This window comes from Vicugna pacos, unplaced genomic scaffold (genome assembly GCF_048564905.1).
Source record: "Vicugna pacos unplaced genomic scaffold, VicPac4 scaffold_20, whole genome shotgun sequence".
Classification (NCBI taxonomy): Eukaryota; Metazoa; Chordata; class Mammalia; order Artiodactyla; family Camelidae; genus Vicugna; species Vicugna pacos.
The window spans coordinates 78,785,990-78,806,544 of record NW_027328741.1 but is presented as its reverse complement, the minus strand read 5'-3'; positions in this window follow the sequence as shown (position 1 = coordinate 78,806,544).

Sequence of the window (20,555 nt, the reverse complement as noted above, 5' to 3'; positions counted from 1 at the left end):
GATCAAGTAAGAAATAATTGAAATAGAGATTAAAAAAAAGAAAATTCAATCAATCTCTTTTTGAAATAGTAAACAAAATTGAGAAATCTCTGGACAGACTTACCAACAAGAAAAGAGAGAGAACAGAAATAATATTAGAAATGAAAATGGATAAACTACAAAGAGAACAACAAATTTACAAAATATCATAAGGGAATACCATGAGTAACTGTGTGGAAATAAACTGGACAACCAGGAAGAAATGAAAAAGTTTTTGGAAAAATTCAGCCCACAAATATACCATCAAGGAGAAGTTAGCCATTTGAACATACAGATCACCATAAATGGAATAGAATTATCAATAGTATAAAAAAATCTCTGCAAACAAAATTCAAACCCAAATAGTTTCACAGGGGAATATGACCAAACATACAAAGAAAAATCCATGCCAGTCCTCCTCAAACTCTTCCAAAAGATTGATATGGAGAGAGTACTCCCAATCTCACACCATTAGGCCAACATCAACCCGATACCAAAAGCACACAAAGACACTACCCCAAAAAGAAAACTATATGCCAATAACATTGATAAATATTGAAGTAAAAGTTCTTGAGAAATTATTAACAAACAGAAACCAAAATCATGTTAAAAAAGATCATGCACCATGGACAAGTCAGGTTCATCCCAGGAACACAAGGATGGTTGAAAATATGCAAATCAATCAATCAATAGTGATACACCATATCAACAAAAGAGAAGACAAAACGATATGATCATCTCAGTAGATGCAGAAAAAGCATTTAATAAAATTTAAAACCTACTTGCAATAAAATCTCTTATCACAGTGGGCATAGAGCGACCAAATCTCAATATAATGAAAGCTATTTATAACAAACATAAATTCAGCTGAATAATCAATGGTGAAAAACTGGAACCCTTCCCACAAAAACCTGAGACAAGACAAGGAAGCCCATTGTCACAATTTGAAATCAATGTAGTCTTGGAATTCCTAGCCACAACGATCAGGCAAGAAAAAGAAATAAAAGTACTCAGACTGGAAAAGAAGATGTAAAATTGCCACGATATGCAGACATGACAGTATATATAGAAAACTGTAAAAGCTTCACAAAAAAATACTTAGGCTATAAACGGAACTGGGCAATGTAGCCAGAGTAATGTACAAAAACCAATTACATTTCTTTACACTACCATTGAATCAACAGGAAAACAAAGTATAGAAACAACCCCTTTTATAACTGCACCAAAAATTACAAAATGCTTAAGAATAACTCTGACCAAGGTGGTGAATGACTTTTACGTGGAGAACAAGAAAACATTGATTGAGGAAATCAAGAAAGTTTTGAAGAATTGAAAAGATACCCAATGGTCTCGTAATGGATGAAATAATATTGTTAAAATGGCCATACTACCCAAGGCAATCTACATACATTATCTGAGTTCCTATCATATTATTCAAAACATTTCTTTTTAGGACTGAAACAAATGATCATATGATTTATATAGATACAATAAAGATCCATAATTTCCAAAACAAAATTGAAGACAAAGAAAGAGGCTGGAGGAATAACCTGCCTGGTCTCCATACACTATGGCAGAGCTACAATAATCAAAACATCATGATATTGGTACAGAAACAGGCATATGGACCAATGGAACAGAAAAGGGAGCCTAGGAATAAATCTACAGGCCTATGCTCAATTAATATTTTACAGAGTAGCCAAGAATATGACACAGAAAATGCTGTCTCTTCGCCAACTGGTGTTGGGAAAACTGAATAGCAGCATCAGAGCAATGAAGTTAGAACACTCTTTCACTCCATACACAAGAATAAACTCAAAATTACTTGAAGACTTAAATGTAAGGCAATACACAGTAAATCATCTAGAAGAAAACATACGCAAAACACTCTGAGATAATTCTCAGCAATGATCTCCTAGAACAGCCTACCCAGGTAATGGATGTAAGAGCAAAATTAATAAATAGGACCTAATTAAACTTATAATCTTTTGCACAGCAAAGGAAACCATAAACAAAGCAAAATGATATCTTACAGGTTTAAAGAAAATATTTAGAAGTGATGTAACTGACAAAGGCTAAATTTCCAATTTATAAGGAGTTCATACAAACTAATAGTAATACCTAGAAAAACAAGAAACCCAATCTGAAAATGGGCAGAAGCCCTAAACAAGCAATTCTCCATTAGAGACATACAAATGCCACACAGATATTTGAAAAATAATTGCTCACTATCATTATCAGTGAACGGCAATTCAATACTATAATGAAGTATCAACTCACAATAGTCACAATGGCCATCATTCAAATAATTCAATAAATGCTGGGGAAGCTGTGGAGAAAGGGAACCCTCCTACACTGTTGGTAGGAATGTAGATAGGTGCAGTCACTGTGGAAAACAAGATGGGGATTCCTCTAATGAATAAAAATAGACTTAACATATGATCCAGCAAACCCACTTCTGGGTATATATCAAAGAGAACCCTAATTCAAAATGTCACCTGCACCCCAATGTCCTTAGCAGTGCTATATACAACAACCACGAAATGGAAGCTACCTAATTGTTCATCAACATATAAAAGTATACAGAATTTATGCCCTATTTACACAGTGAAATAATATTCTGCCTTAAAAACGATAAAATAATGACATTTGCAGCAAAATTGATGCCCCCATAATGTGTCATTTTAATTGAAGTAAGCCAGAAAGAGAGAGAAAAATGACACATGACATGATGTATGCAGAAACTTAAAAAAAAAATTTGGATAAGAACACTATGATTTCATCTACAAAACTGAAACACACATGCAGATCTGCTTAATAATCTTATGGTTACTGCTGAAAGGGCTTGGAGAGGATATATTTGGGAGCTGTAGATTTATAAATGTTATCCACTATATATAAAAATAGATTTTTTCAAAATGTCTTTTGTATGACACAGGGCATTATGTTAAATATTGTGAAGTATACTTTAATAGGCACACAAATGTATCCATGAAGTGTTACACTGTGCTATACACCACAGATTGACACATTGTTAATGGCAGTAATTCAAAGATAAATAAATGAATAAATAAGTAAACAAGTAAGTAAGTAAGTAAATAAATAAATTAATTAAATATTTAATATTTAAAAAATACAAAGATTCACACTACTTAAGTTTACACATCAAGAACCAAGGAGAAAACAGAAACAATAAAGAAGAAAATTGAATGAATGAGAGTAAGGCAAATAACAAGAGAAACAATTGAAAAGAAAAAAACAAACTTAAGTCTGTTTGTTTTAAACATAAATTGGACAAAGTTTTAGGTTTTCTAAGAAAATAAAGACAGAAATAAAACTAGAAATAAAAGAGAAGATATTACCACTGATGTTGAAGAGATGCATAGCATCATAAGAAATTACCACTAGCCAACAATTTGAATGACCTTGAACAAAAGACAAATTCCCAGAAACATATGTCTTTCAATACTGAATCAAGAAGAAATTAAAAAGTTAAATTCAGCAAAAGTGTGTATGAGTAAATCAGTAATCCATACCTCCCATACCAAAAAATATTTCCAAGATAACATTACTGGTGAATTCTGTGATACATTTGAAGAAAATTGCTTACCAATTCTTTCCCAAACCTTCTAAGAATTTGAAGGGGTTGAAAGTATCCAAACTTGTTTTATGATGCCAGCTTTATTTGCATAAAAATGCTTGAAAGGACATTATATGCAAAATAATGGGTATTAACCCTGATGGACATTTGTGCCAAAATTCTCAACAAAACACAAGCAAAATGAATTCAACAACACATTTAACATATCATACACATAAATGAGTAAAGGGAATTATCCCTGGGTTTAAGGATACTTCAAATTATTCAGTTCAATAAAGGTGACATGCCACACTAATAGAATGAGAGATAAAACTCACATAATCATCCCAATAGGTGCAGAAAAAGCATTGTATATAATGCAACATAATTTTAAGACACTGCCAACAAATTAAATTAACCCTGTCAGTGGCACGATATCATATACACACAAACACTGTGTGGAGAGAAGCGAAGCAGTTCTGTTTATTGATTCTAAGAGAAAGGTTTTATATAGGACATGTACAATGCCTCAAATATCATCTAAGTTATAACAATGTTAATAATCTTAAGCTCTTTATGCCCCCATGCTTCTGCAGTAAGCACAGGATGTTAAATGATCAAGGAAGGCTTTAAAGTTCATCATGGAACTTCATTAAGTAGGCCATTTCTTATCCAGCCTGGATATGTGACATTCCTCCCAGCTTGTTTATCAGTTCAGCCCATGGGCTTATTCTCTAGAGCCTTCAGACAGGGGCCTACAAACCTAACATCCCTTGACAGAAAACTGGATGAAGAAAATTTGATGTTTATATGCAATGGAATTAATACTTTGCATTCCTATCAACAGTGTCCACGGTGTTCCCTTTTCTCCACAATCTCACCAACATCTATTTTTCTCTTTTTGATGAGAGCCTTCTGACAAGTGTGAGGTCTTGTCTCTTTTTTGGTTTATGACTTTCCTAATAATTTATAACTCTGAACAGATTTTCATGTGTCATTTATCCTACTGTAAATTTTCTACAGAAAATTGATTCAGATATATGTATTCAGTCCCTATGGACTTTTTTTAATTGGATTGTTTGGTCTTTTTTGTTGTTGTTGTGTCTAGTTTGCCATATAATTTGGATATTAACACTTGATTGGAAAATATCACTTGCAAATATATTCTCCTATTGTGTTGGTTGAGTTTTCATTTTATTGATCATTTCTTCTGCAGTGTAAATCTGTTTAGCCTGATACAATCATATTTTGTTAGATTTGCTTCTGCTTCCCTTGACAGAGGAGACACATGAAGAATCAAATTAAGTCAAGTGTACTTCTTGTGTTTTAACCTAGGATTCTTTGTTTTCAGGTTTATGGTTTATATGCCCAGGAGTGGGAATGCTGGCTCATATGATAGGTCCATTTTTATTATTTAAAGGAAATTCCATACTGTCCCAAAGTGATTGCACCAATTTTCATTCCCACCAACAGAGTTGGAGTGTCCCTTTTTCTCTACAACCTCCAAAGTCTTTATAATTTGTAGACATTTGATGACAACCCTTCTCACTAGTGTGAGGTAAAATATTATTTTATTTTTGTCTTGCCTTTGTATAATGATTAGATATGTGAGCATGTTTTTATGTTCCTGTTTGTCATCTCTGTGTCTTTTTTAGAGAATTGTCTTCTGCTCATTTTCTGGCTTAGTTGTTTGTAGATTTTTGAAATGGAGTTGTATGAACTATATGTGTATTTAAGAAATTAGCCTCTTGTTGATTGCACTGTTTCCTAATATTTTCTCCCATTTGGAAGTTCATCTTTTCTTTCTGTTTATTTTGCGGTGTAGAAGCTTTTAAGATTAATTTGAACCTAATTGATTATTTTGCTTTTATTGTTTTCAGCTTGGGAGTGTGACATAGGAATATTTTAATACAATTTATCTATTGTTTTCCATATGTTAGTTTCCAGGAGTTTTATTGTGTCATGTATTAGATTCAGATGTTTAAAACATTTTGAGTTTGTATTTGTACAGTGTGTGAGAGTGTTCTAATGTCATTGATTTACATGTAAATGTCTAGCTTTCTCAACATCACTTGCTGAAGACTGTCTTTTAGGCATTGTATATTTTTGTTTCCTTTGTCATAGTTTAGTTGACCATAGTTGTGATGTTCTATTTCTGCCTCAGTGTTCTGTTCCAGTGATATAGATGTTTATTTGTTTTCCAGTATTGTGCTGTTTTGATTACTGTATTTTGTAATATAGTCTGAGATCTGGGAGGGTTATGGGTTATGCATCCAACTTTGTTCTTTTTCCTGATTGTTTCTTTTGCAGTTCTGGTTCTTTTGCACTTACTTACAAATCTTAGGACTGTTTCTATTTCTGTGGAAAATATCATGAAGTTAGATCTGAATCACTTTATATCTGCAGACATCTTTTGTAGTATGTATATTTTAACAATATTAATTACTCTAAACTAAGACCTTAAAATTTTTTTCATTTCTTTGCATCATCATCCAATTTATCAGTGAATTTTCGATTTTATTATCTTGGTTTTTCATTTTTTTGATCTTATTTCATATGGATTTTTTAAAATTATGGAATATTTCATTGTTAGTGTAAAGAAATATGACAATTTTTGTATATTAATAATGAATCATGCAACTTTGTTAAATGTCTGTATTAGTTTTAGTTGTTCTGGTGTGGAGAATCTTAAGAGTTCTCTATATAGATTATCATCTCATCTAAAATAATAACAAATTTACTGCATTCAATCCAACTTGAATAAATTTTTTCTATGCCGTTTGCTGTTGCTAGGACTTCCCATACTGTGTTTAATACAAATAGTGAGACTGGGCATCCTTGTCGTATTCCATAATTTGGCTTTCAGTTGTTCACTTTTGCACATTTTGTTGTCTGTTGTTCTGTAATAAATGACTTTAGTTATGTTGAGATATATTTCCTGAATCCTAGTTTGATAAGAGGTTTCTATTGTTGTAGTTTTTGTTGTTGTTGCTGCTGTTGTTGCTGTTCCAATGAATAAATGTTGAATTTTGTGAAATGCTTTTGAAGGATTTATTGGGATAACCACATCATTTTCTCTTTTATTTTGATATTGTGGTGTATCAAACTGATTGATTTGTGTATGTTGAACCTCTCTTGTGACACTTCAATGAATCCAAGTTGATCATGGTGCATGATTCATTTTTGATATTGCTGGATTTAGTTTGTTAATTATATTTTTTAGAATATTTGCATCTAAATCAATCAAATATATTGGCTTGAAGTTGTCTTTGCCTGTACTTTCTTTCTTGGCTTTGCTATCAGGGTGATGAAAGCTTCATAGAATTAATTTGGGAGTTTCCCACATCTTCACTATTTTTGAATAGTTTGAAGAGTATAAGTCCTGCTTTGTATTTCTGTTCAGTTCTCCACGGGAGCTGTTTAAATCTGCACCAATGTTTAAAGATTTTTTTAAATGCAGATTCTAACTTTCTTCTAGAAATCAGTTTGTTCAAATGATTTGTTTCTCCTTATCTCTGTCTCTTTCTAGACATTTGTCTATTTCTTCTAATTTGTCAAGTTTATTGGCATATAATTGTAGACATAATGAACAAATTTTTGGATAACTGTGATAACAATTGTTATTTCTCTTCTTTTATTTCTGACTTTATTTCTTTGGAGCATCTTTCTTTTCTTCATGATGCACCTGGGTAGAGGTTTTTTGATTTTGCTTATCTTAAAAAGAAAACATAAAACAAAATCTTTGGTTTTACTAAAGTTTTGAATAGTTTTTTTCCTCTATAATTTATATTTGCACCTGTAATATTTAGGATCATGTTTTTTATTCTGTTTTTCCTTTTTTTTATTGCTTTACAGTCATTAGACAAAGTTGTCTCCAATTCCAGCATAGAGCACAATTTTTCAGTTACAATGAATATATATACATTTGTTGTCCCATTTTTTCTTCTGTGAGCTGCTGCAGATCTTTTATATATTTCCCTGTCCTATACAGTACAGTCCTGTTAATCTATTCTACAATTTTGACCTCCCATTCTATCTCTCCCCACACTCCGCCTCCTTGGCAACCAAAACATTGAATTCTATGTCTGTGAGTCTATTTCTGTATTGAATTTGGGCTTTTTTTGTTTTGTTTTGTTTTGTTTTTAGATTCCACTGATGAGCCATCTTATATGGTATTTTTCTTTCTCTTTCTGGCTTACTTCACTTAGACTGATTTTCTCCAGGAGCATCTATGTTGCTGAAAATGGTGTTATGTTGCCGTTTTATATGGATGACAAGTATTTCATTGTATAAATATTCAACATCTTCTTTATCCAGTCAACGGTCGATGGCCATTTAGGCTGTTTCCATGCCTTGGCTATTGTAAATAGTGTTGGCTACGAACACTGGGGTTCAAGTGCCATCCTGGATTTGGGTTCCTTCTGGATTTATGCCCAGGAGCGGGATTCCTGGGTCATAAGGTAAGTCTATTCCTAGGCTTTTAAAGGATTTCCATCCTGTTTTCCACAGTGGCTGCACCAAACTGCATTGCCACCAGTAGTGAAGGATGGTTCCCTTTTCTCCACAGCCTCTACAGCACTTTTCATTTGTGGATTTTTGAATGATGGCCATTCTGACTAGTGTGAGGTGATACCTCACTATAGTTTTGAATTGCATTTCTCTGATCATCAGTGATATTGAACATTTTCTGATGTGTCTTTTGATCATTTGTATGTCTTCCTTGGAGAATCACTTGTTTAGGTTTTCTGCCCATTTTTGGATTGTGCTGTTTATTTTATTCTTATTCAGTTGGATGAGCTGGTTATATACTCTGAATATAAGCCTTTGTCGGTTTCATATGCAAATTATTTTCCCATTCCATAGGTTGTCTTTTTGTTTCACTTCCAGTTTCTCTACTGTGCAGAAGCTTGTAAGTTTCATTATGTCTCATTTGTTTATTCTTACTTTTATTTCTTCTACAAGAAGATTTTCGAGACTTATGTCTGATAACATTTTGCCTATGTTTTCCTCAGGGAGGTTTATTATATCTTGTCTTATGTTTAAGTCTTTGATCCATTCTGAGTTTATTTTTGTTTATGGTGTTCTAGATTCATTGGGAGTGTTCTAACTTCATTGATTTACATGCTGCTGTCCAGTTTTCCCAACATCATTTGTCTGTCTCAATTCCATTGTATTTTCTTGTCTCCTTTGTCGAAAATTAATTGACCAAAAGTTTGTCGATTCATTTCTGGGCTGTCTGTTCTGTTCCATTGGGCTATATGTTTGTTTTCCTACCAATGCAATACTGTCATGTTGACTGTAGCTCTATAGTATTATCTGAATCGTTTCTGTAAAGATATGCCACTGATTTTAAACCTTAATTTTGTAACCTGCTAACTTGCTGAATTCTTCGATCAGCTGTAGTGATTTTTGTCTGGATCTTGCAGGGTTTTCTATATATAGTAACATATTATCTGCATATAATGAGACTTTTACCCCTTCCTTTCCAATTTGCATCTCTTTAAATTCACTCTCTTGTTTGATTGCTATGGCTAGGACTTCCAAGATTATATTGAGTTGGAGTGGTGATAGTGTGCATCCTTGTCATGTCCCAGATTTTAGGTGGAAAATTTTGGCTTTCTCACCATTGAGTACTATGTTGTCTGTAGGTTTGTTTTCAATAGCTTTCATGATGCTAATATATGTTCCCTCTATGCCCACTTTTGTGAGAGTTTTTATCATACGTTGGTGTTGAATTTTACCAAATGCTTTTCCTGCATTTATTGAGATGATCATGTGGTTTTGGTTTTTTTTCTTGTTGATGTGCTGTATTAAACTGATTGATCTGCATATGCTGAACCACCCCTGTGTCTCTGGCATGATCCCAACTTAGTCATGATGTATAATCTTTTTTTCTGTGTTGTTGGATTCTCTTTGCTACTATTTTGGTGAGGATTTTGGCGTCTGTGCTCATAAGTGTTATTGGCCTATAATCCTCTTTGTTGGTAGTGTCTTTGCCTGGTTGTGGTATCAGGGTGATTTTGGCTTCATAGAATGACTTTGGGAGTATTCCTTCCTTTTCAATCTTCTGGAAGACTTTGAGAAGGACTTGTATGAGTACTTCTTTGTATGTTTTGTATAATTCCACACTGAATCCATCCGGTCTTGGGCTGCTATTTTTAGGGAGATTTTATTGCTATTTTGATTTCATTTCTAGTGCTCTGCTTACTCAAGGTGTCAGTTTCTTCTTGATTCAGTCTTGGTGGACAGTATGTTTTCAGAAACTTGTCCATCTCCTCTAGGTTATCCAGTTAATGTCCATATACATTTTATAATATTTTCCTGTGGTATTCTGTATTTCTTTTTTATTTGTTATAATTTCTCCATTCTCCTTTCTTATTTTGATATTTTGTGCTCTCTCTCTTTTCTTTTATTTGAGTTTGGACAGAGGTTTGTTCATTTTACTTACTTTTTGGAAAAACCAGCTTTTGGATTCATTGAACTTTTCCCTCTGGTGTTATTAATCTCTATTTAATTTATTTCCTCCCCATCATTTATGATTTCCATCCTTCTGCTGCCTTTTGGGGTTTTTTGTTCTTCTTTTTCTAGTTCATTCTGCTGGTGGGTTAAATTGTTTAATTGAGATTGTTCTTCTTTTTTGAGGAAGGCCTGTATCACTTTAAACTCCCCTCTCAGCACTGTTTTGCTGTGTCCCATAAATTTTGTGTGATTTTGCTTTCATTTTCTTTTGTCTCAAAGTACTTTTTCATTTCAGCTTTGATTTCTTCATTGAACCATTGTTTTTTTAATAAAATACTGCTTAATCTCCATGTTTTCCTTTTTTTCTCCTTCGTTTCTCTGTTGCTGATTTCTAGCTTCATGGTATTGTGTTCAGTAAAGATGCTTGATGTAATTTCTATCTTCTTAAAATTGCTGAGGTTTCTTTTGTGCCCAAGTACATCATGAAACCTGGAAAGTATTCCATGTGCACTTCAGAAGAATGTATAACCTATTTTTTGTGGAGTACAATGCTCTGAAAATATCCACCACTAGTAATATTTCTATTGTATTATTTAACTTCTCTGTTGCCTAATTTATTTTCTATCTCAGTGATCTGTCCAGTGATATTAATGCAGTGTTGAAATCTCCAAATGTGATTAGATTCCCATAACTATCCCACTTTATATCTGTTAGTAATTATTTTATGTACTTAGGTGCTCCTCTATTTGGTGCATATGTATTAACGAGTGTGTTATCCTCATTTTGTATCACTCAATGAATCATTATAAAATGTCCTTCCTTATCTTTCTTTATGGCCTTTGTTTTAAAGACTATTTTGTCAGTAGTGGGTACTGCAACACCTGCTTTTTTTGCTTTTCCATTTGTATGGAATACCCTTTTCCATCGTTTCACTCTCAATCTATATGTGTTCTTCTCTCTGAAGTGGGTCTCTTGTATGCACAATATTGAAGTTTCTTGCTTTTTTATCCAGCATGCCACTCTATTATTTTCGACTGGAACAATTAGTCCATTAACATTTACATTAATTTATGATAGGTTTGATTTTATTGCCATTTTCACCTTATTTTTCAGTTGATTTAGTATTTCCTCTTTTTTCCTTTCATCTTCATTTTATGGTCTGGTAATTTTCCTTTGTATTAACATGAATTTTATTTAGCTTTACTGACTCCCTGAAAAGGATTGTCTTCTTGTTACCTCTATTTATATGTCTTTTAGACCATTATTATAACAGCTTTTATTAAACTGATAGTAACTTGATCTCAAACCATCCTACCGAGAAAAAAAAAATTTAAAATGAAAGACCAAAAAAAAAAATTCTCTGTTTTCCTGCCTCCCTCTCCCATTCTCAATGATTTGTTTGTCTTGTTTTAAAATTTTGTGTTTATTTTATTTGTAATTTATGAATTATCACCTTTCTAGCTGTGAGTTTCAGATTTCTGTATCTTCCTGCTTCTTTTCTTTTTAGAGAAGAATTTTCAATATTTCTTTTAGCATGGGTCTAGTGTTGTAAACTCTTGTAGCTTTTTCTTCTCTGCGAAATAATTTATGTCTCCTTCTACCATAAGGATAGCCTTGCTGGTCAAAGTATATAATTTTTTTCATTCAGGACTTTGAATATATCTTGCCACTCCCTTGTGACCTGTAGTATTTGTGTATTGAAATCAGTTGGGAGCCTTATGGGGATTCCCTTGTAACTCACTGTTTGCCCTGCTCTTATTGCCTTAAGGATTATTTCTTTATCCCTGACTCTGGCCACCTTAATTATATGTCTTTGTGTGGGTGTATTTGGGTTCTTCTTGTTTGGGACACTCTGAGCTTTCTGTACTTGGATATCTGATTCCTTCTTTAAGTGTGGGAAGTTCTCAGTCATGATTTCTTCAAACAACTTTGCAATCCCCTTTGATCTTTCCTCCCATTCTGGGACTTCTATCATGCCAAGATTGGCATGCTTTCTATTCTGCCATAGGTCCCTTATGCTTTTTTCATTTGTTTCTCATTGTTTCTCTTGTAGCTCTTCTGATTGGAAGCTTTCTATTGTCTTGCCTTCAAAGTCAGTAATTCGTTCCTCTCTGTTATCTAGTCAGCTTTGCGATGCCTTTAGATCATTCCTCATTTCAGTTAATGGGTTTACCTATTCTACTTGGCTCTTCTTTATAGCTTCCATTTCATTTTTGACATATTTTATATCTCTAAACCCTCTCTCTTTTATTTGCTTCAGTATTTTGATCACTCCTTTTTTGAAATCTTGATCTAATAAGATATCTTTGTCTATTTCACTGATCGTCCTTTCAGAGTATTTCTCCTGTTATTTTAATTGGGAATGGTTTCTCTGCTCTTTCTTCTTGCTCCTACCTCTCTGGCACTGTGGTTTCTGGTGTATCATTTATCTACTGTTGCCCTAAAGGGGTTTATCTACCTTATGCTTATGTAGTAATACAACTTACAAAACAGAATAGAGAGAGAGAGATATAAAGAATTTTAAAGAAGGGAGAAATAAAGCTTTGAAGACATTGTAAAATGAATAATAGAAAAGCAGGTTGAAGCAGAGTTTTGAAAAATAATAATAATAAAATTATTTTTAAAAATTTCAAAGGGATGAAAATGGGGGTAAATATAATTGCATAAGAAGTAGAAGTTAGGAGGGTAATAGAGAATGGAACCGGTTAAAACAGATTAAAACGAGGAGGTGGTCAGTGTCCTCCTGGAGACTGTGTACTTTAAATGTGAAATCTTTCTGTATTCATCATGTTTTGGAAGCTCAGCTTGCTGTTTCCAGATGCCCTCCATTGGAGCCCTCATGTGTGCTGCTCCCAGGGCATGTCAGCAAGCAGATCGCTCCAACACCCAACACTGCTTCAGGTGCAGCTCTCTTTACCATGGGCTGGCTTGTCACTGCCCCACCCGATGCTAAAGTCAGATGTTGCAGAATGACCAGGCAGGATTGGGCATCATGCCCTCTCCCAGCACCATGGTCAGGGGCTGCATTCCAGCCCAAAACATGGGGTGCCACCCGCCCTCTATGTGTGCCGGTCACTCTGCTGCTCTGTGCCCCTGTATGCTCTGCCGCGGGCTTGCACATTGGAAGTGGGCTCGGGGAAGACTGTGGAACTCCCCTGTCCATGGTCTGGGCCAAAATCCAGCTCCTTGTTGTCTTGGCGGACAAGTTCCCTGAGGAACCATTACAGTATTATCCTATGTGCCTCAGGCTGTATTCAGGTCTCTATCTGGCCCTTGAGGCTGCTAAGTCCTTAGGTGTAGATGCAGTTTTGCCCCCACTGCCACCTGGGTGCAAAGCACCAGAAGCTATGGTGGCTGGGTCTGAGCCCCAGCTCTCTTCACCTACAAACTTTCGAGGAATTTCAGAGATGGGGAATGCACCCTTCCCCCCACTGTGCACATCTGCACTGTTGTTTTATGAAGAGACCAGGTTGTTCTGCCCTGTGCACCCACTGCCATGGCACAAAATGCTCTCCATTCACCTGTGCTGCCACAGTGCAACCATCCACATCAACCACCCAGCTCGGGCAGCATGGCCCTGTCTCCAGCTTCAAACTGCATCATTTGCTGGGTCTCACAGGGATCCTCTGTACCTGTTTATCTTAGTTCTGTCAGTCAACTTATACATTGTACAGGTCCAAGCCTTGGAGGCGCCCCCTCTGTCATGCCGATCTCTCAGTTGGAGAGGGGAGACACAGTGAATGAGTACCTGTACTTATTTGCTGCTCCCTACCCGTGGTACCTGTCCCACTCTGTTTTGCCTTTTCTTCTTTCTTTCTTCCTTTTCTCCTACCAGATTTTTTGCATCTTTATCTATTGAAGAGGACAATGTTCTGTCACAGTTCTGCAGGTTCTCTGGTTAGCTGAGTGGGTCTGTGGATGTGAGTCTTGGTGCATTTGTGGGAAAGAGTGTGCTACGAGCATTCTTCTGCTCCACCATCTTTGCCTCCACCCCAAAAAGTCTCACTTTATTGTGGAAGATAAACATAGTCTGGAAACAAATGGAAAAGATATTCCATGGAATTGACAGGAAAGTGCAGATTGCAATGCTCAACTCATACAAAATACGTTTTAAAATAAAAGCCAAAATGAAAGAGATATGAGATTATATAAAGAAAAATACATCAAGAAAAAAATTTGGGAATTATGCACGTTAAATTATATATGGCCCAAAAGCATAGATCCTAAATATAAAAAGAAATGTTAGTAAACATGAGAGAATTAATTCATTATAAAACAATAATAGTAGATGAGTTTAACACCTCACTGTTCTGATGATCAGATCATTCAGAAAGAATATCTGTTAGAAAACAGAGGTCTTAATTGCATATTAAATCATTTGAACCTAACTGAGATATTGGACACTACATTAGAAAAGCAGAACATATAAACTTTTCAAGTATGCACAGTATGTTCTTTAAGGAATTAATCAAATATTATCACATGATATAAGCCTCAGGAATTTTAAGCAAATATAGATTATAACAAGTATTTTTCCATACACAAAAGTATGAAGCTTTGCCTCAACTCTAGAAAGAAGAATAGGAAAACACAAACATGAGGTAAAACCACATCTTTTAAAAAAATACAATAAAACAAGTTCAATGATGAAATCAAAGGAGTAATAAATTCATACCTGGAGACAAATTACAATGAAAACACAGCTTCATAAAACGTATGGGATGCAACAAAGACAAATCTACGAGGTAAACTGAGAACAAATGAAGCCTTTTACAAGGAACAAGAAAGACCCCATACAAAAGTCCAAGCATACCACCCAAAATCACAAGAAAGAAGAACAAACAAAACCCAAATGCAGTAGAACGAGAAATCTTTAATGATTAGGTTGAAAATAAATAAAAAATTGAAAAATAAATTACAAATCATAAAATCAACAGCTTTAATTTTTCTTAAAATATTAACATACAGGAAAGCATTTAGCCAGGCTTATCAAGAAATACAGTGACTGCACACAAACAAAATGAGAAATTAAACAGTAGAGAGAATATCTGATATTATAGAAATACAAAAAAGATTATGAAAGCACTATAAGCTGTTACGTGACAACCAACAGGATGACCTAAAAAAAATGGACAAATTTCTAAAAACGTACAGCCTGCCAAGACTGAATAAAGTGAAAACTGAGAACTTGAATAGAGCAATCAGTATAAGTTAACTAAATTTTATAATTTTAAAAACACCCTTTAAACAAAATGCCTGGATTGCTTCACTAAAACCCGTTTCCCCCTAACTAGTTTAACAAATGAAGGAGGAAGGACAAGTCCCAAAGTTATTCCATGAGGCCACCATTACCCTTATAACAAAACCAGTCAAAGACAATCCCCCCCCAAAAAAATGAAAATGAAAATCCAATACCCTTGATGAATAGAGATTCAAAAATCCTCGAAAAACTTCAACAAATTTATCCAGCAATACATAGAAAGGATTATACATGATGATTAGTTGGATACCTTCCAGAGTCACAAGGACGGTTCAACATACACAAGTCAAGCAGCATGACACATATCTAATAAAAGGACAAAATTCACAAAACCATGTCAATACACAAAGAAAAAGCATTTGACAAAATTCAACATACATTCATCATCAGAACTCTCATGAAAGTAGGTACAATGGGAACATTTCTCAACATACTAAAGGACATTTATAACAATTTATATTACTCAGGGGAAAGGCAGAAAGCCTTCTGGGTAAATTCGGGAACAAGACAAGGATTCCTACTCTCACCACTTCTGTTCAATTGTAATAGAAGAAAGGAAAAGGAAAAGAAAAAGGATTATAGAAACACAAAATGGAATGAAAGAGGCAAAATCATCACCAGTACTGAAGTCATAAAAATCTACACAAAGAGTCCTAAGGGCTCCACACATACTATTATGAACAAAAAATAATTTCATCAAGGGAACAGAGTACAGGATTAATGTAAAGACGTCTCTTGCATTTGTCCACAGTAATCATGAGATACCATAAAATGGACGTTGAAAGCAATAATATTTAAAACCCCATTCCTCCGAATATCTTGGAATAAATGTAACCACATTTGTGAAAAATCTACACACTGAAAATTATAAAAAAATTGACAAAGAAATTAAAAATGATTCTAAGAAATGGAAAGATGTCTTGTGCTCTTGGATTGAAAGAGTTCATATTGTTAACATGACAGTACTACACAAAGGAACCTAAGGATATAGTGCAATTACTGTTACGAAGCTGTAGTATTTTCCACAGAACGAGAAAATAAATGACTCTAAGTTTACATGAAACCATTAAAAATTGCCAAAATGATCTTGAGAAAAAACAACAAATCTTTAGGTATAACCCTCCTGGATACCTTACTATACTAAAAACCTACAGTAATAAAAACAGTATGGCATTGTCACAGAGATATAATCAATAAAAAGAGATAGAGAGCCTAGAAAAATTTCCACACTCCTATGAGCAATGAATCAATGATTAAAGAGGCAAGAGTTCACAATGGAGAAAAGACAGTCACTTCAATGGATGGTGTTGGGAAATCTGGACATCTACATGTAAAACAGTGAAATGAAAGCTTTCCCTGAGATCCTATACAAAAATAAATTCCAAGTGTATTAAGGACCTACATGTAAGACCTGATACTATAAAAGTGCTAGAAGGGAGTATAGGTGATACACTATTAGATATACATCATAGGAATATTTTCTTATATCAGTCTCCTAAGGTAAAAGAAATAATAGCAAAAGTAAGCAAGTGTTACCTAAACAAACTTGAAAATTTCTGCACAGCTCAGGACACTATCAAGGAAATGAAAACATTGCCTATGTAATTGGAGAACATATTTGCAAACAATGCAAGTGACCAGGGGTTAATAAATGTAGGTTAATAGATATAACATGGATTTAGGTTACACAGCTCAAGATGAAAAACAAAAACCCAATCAAAAACAAAAGAAGAGTACCTGAGTTAATATTTTTCCAAAGAAAACATTCAGATGAGTAAAAGGAAAGTGATAAAATTTCTCAATATTACTAATTATTACATAATTGCATATCAAAACAACAATGAGGTATCACTTCACACTGGTCAAACAGCTATTATCAAAGTCTACAAATAGTAAGTGTTGGAGACGATGTGGAGGTAAGAAATCTCTTGTATACTCTTGGTAGGAATGTAAATTTGTACAACTTCTAAGGAAAAAATTATTCAAATTTGTTTAAAAACTAAAAAGTTAACTACCATATGACCCAGTAATAACTCTCCTAGGAAAAATCTGGGGAAAACCCCCTAAACTGAGAAGAACCAATGTTCACAACTGCACTGTTTATAATATGAAAGACATGGAAGCAATCCAAGAGTCCACAGTAGACTATGGACTTAAGAAGATATGATGTTTCTATACATATGCGATGGAATAATTCCCAGCCATGAAAAAGTATAACACATTGCTATTTCAGCATCATGAAAGGACCTAGTAAATATTGTGCTTAGTGAATTAACTTAGACAAAGACAAAAGTATATAATTTAATTTATCTGTGGAATCTAAAGAATATCAAATATCTGTGTACATCTATCTATAGCTATTTATTGATATATGACAGATAAATAGATAGAAGTATAGATACATAGATACATGATAAATAGATATATAGATAAATGATAGATAGATAGATAGATAGATAGATAGATAGATAGATAGATAGATAGATAATAGATAGATAGAGAGAGATAGAGAGATAGATAGAGACATGATGGAGAGGAAAAGAGATTAGATAGACAAGACTTAAGCAGACTCAAAGATATGGGAAAAATTTATATTTACCAAAGTGGAAGGGAAAGAGAATTTAATGGTACAACATTGAAAGATACAAAGTAGTATATATTAAGTAGAGAAGCAACAAGGATAATCTGTATAGATTAGGGAATTAAACACAATAGCTTAAAATAATTTTATGTTACAATTATTGTAATAATTCGTAATGCAATATAATCTACAAAGTGGTTGGAATCACTATGCTGTACATCTGAAACTATGCAATATTATACATCTCTGTACTTCAATTAAAAATAAAACATATTATGTATAATTTAGTCCTTTCTCCGTTGATAGAATCTTCCTTAAATATTGTTTTGTTTTACTCTTTACTTTTTATAATTTCTGTTTCAAATTATTTCTTTTAAACTTCTGAACATGATACTAGTTTGAAGCATCTATATCTATTGCCCTTGATTTCTTATTTTTCTCTCTTTAATCCATATAGTATAGTAGCATTTAATAACATAACCAAAAAAAAATTGCAACTTTCTCATGGACTCTTCTTAGAATTTTGTTCAATGTTTTGCATATTTCTGCCATTTTATATTTCTTAGAAGACTTCTTTTCTACACCTCTTATAAGATGTCTCGGTTTTGATTTTTCATCTAATTCAGGTTTTGTTTGTCTGTTAAAGTCTTTACTTTCACTTTATATCTGAGTGATAACTGTATAAGTGTTATTGGGTGAGTGATTTCTTATTTCAGTAGTTTGAAAATACAATTTTATTTACCCTTGGCATATGTTTTCTGCTCAGAATTCTGCCGATAGACTAATGGTGGTTCCTTTGTAGATTATCATAACTTTTTTGGCTGCCTTTAAAATTTTACTCTTTCATTGACTTGCCAATTTGCATATAACGTATCCTGAAGGAGGTCCCTTTGTCTTAAATTTATTGGTTTTTTTTGGCTCACAGACTTGTATGTCAGTTCCTCACACAGGTTCAGGAAGTTATCGACTATTACTTCTTTAAATAAACCATCAGCTGCCTTCTGTCTTCTCTCTCCAGGGTTACACTCTAATGTGCACTTCCTGAGGAAGTCTGATGTCTACTGTAGAATTTCCTCACTTTTTAATATCTTGAATTTCTGCCCTCTCCTATCATTTCTAGTTTTGTATTGCTGAGTTTGCTAATCTCTCTTCCACAAAGACAGTCTACTTCCAATGCTTTCTGTTGCATTCTTCATCTCATTTATTAAATTCTCCTGGTCCTCCAGTAATGTTTGGTTATTTTATAGTTTCAGTCTCTTAGGTAATGTATTCCTTATTATCATTTCATTTATTCCTGAGCTCACTAAACTGCTTTCTTAGTTATGTATTTTGTATTGAGTTTCTGTATGACACCTATTTGGATTCTCTATTAGTTATATAGCAATATATCATGGCTTGAAGTTTGTTTGCTGCAGGATTGACATTGTGTGTGTGTGTGTGTGCAGGTGCGTGTGTGTGTGCATGTGTGTCTGTGTCTGTCTCGGTGTCTGTGTGTGTCTATCTGTGAGTTAGCGTGCCCTATATTGTTACTGTGATTTGTCATGATCTTGATAAATTATTGCTCTGATGACACTTAATAACAGATTGGGAGTTGGAGTCCTTGCTTACGTTTTCTGGTAGCTTGCAATATTGCACAATTTTTCATTTTACTTACCTGAGCTACCTCTGATAATATTTCAAAATAGCACTTTCCAGTCGCTACTGTCTGGATAAAAGATGTGCTTTCATTGTCACTTCTTAGAAATTTCCGGTAATTAATGCCGCTGTTGTCACTGGGATGGAGAACCCTTCCTTTTATCTGATATCCCTTGAGAATCAGTGTACACATTGAGGAAATTTGTAAAGACAGATGGGTATTTGGAATCATACAAGTGCCTTTGCCATGTCCAGTGTTGCAAGGTAAATTGTCTCCACCACTATGAATGGGGAGTAGGGACAGTTTCATAAATGTCTGAGTGTCTGAAGGATGGAAATTCTGTCTCCATTGTGGCTCCCTCCTAGTTACCTGTGATCATGAGTACTGGTACAGTTGGAGGCTGAAGCTGTGAATCACTGAAACTCTGTTTCTACTGCGTTCTCTGAACTTGTGGACTCAGATATCCTATTCAGGTGGCCTTGGTTGCAGACACCAAATCTGCTCTTTCCTCAGTTCAGCCTCCTTTGTGTGTTTTAGTCCACCAAACTTCACCTGTTCACATGCGTTCTGGAGTATTGTTTTGTGTTGTAGTTATTTTTGTTCAGATATGAACGTTTTAATGACTGTAGATATAAGGGGAGAGACAAAAATATTTTAAACTTATGTCACTTTTAAAAGTATATACCTTTTCAATTAAAAGCTTAAATTCTAATTAGGACATATAAGAACAATAAAGAAAATGAACAAAACACCTCCCTTAATGTCATAGTACTACAAAATATTTTGATTTTCCTGGGTTATTTTTTTCAATGTTTTTCCCACCTACATGCACATTTTACTAAAATATATCCCTATAATCTCTTTAAAATCAATTAAATTATTAAAATAATTCTCCATGCTGTAAATATAGCCCTTTCAGTTCTCTAATTTCTTTTTGTACCTTGCACATTTCTGTGTTCTCCATCCTTCTTCCCTTTCCCCACAGGAAACCACTACTTGGTACACTACACATATATATGTC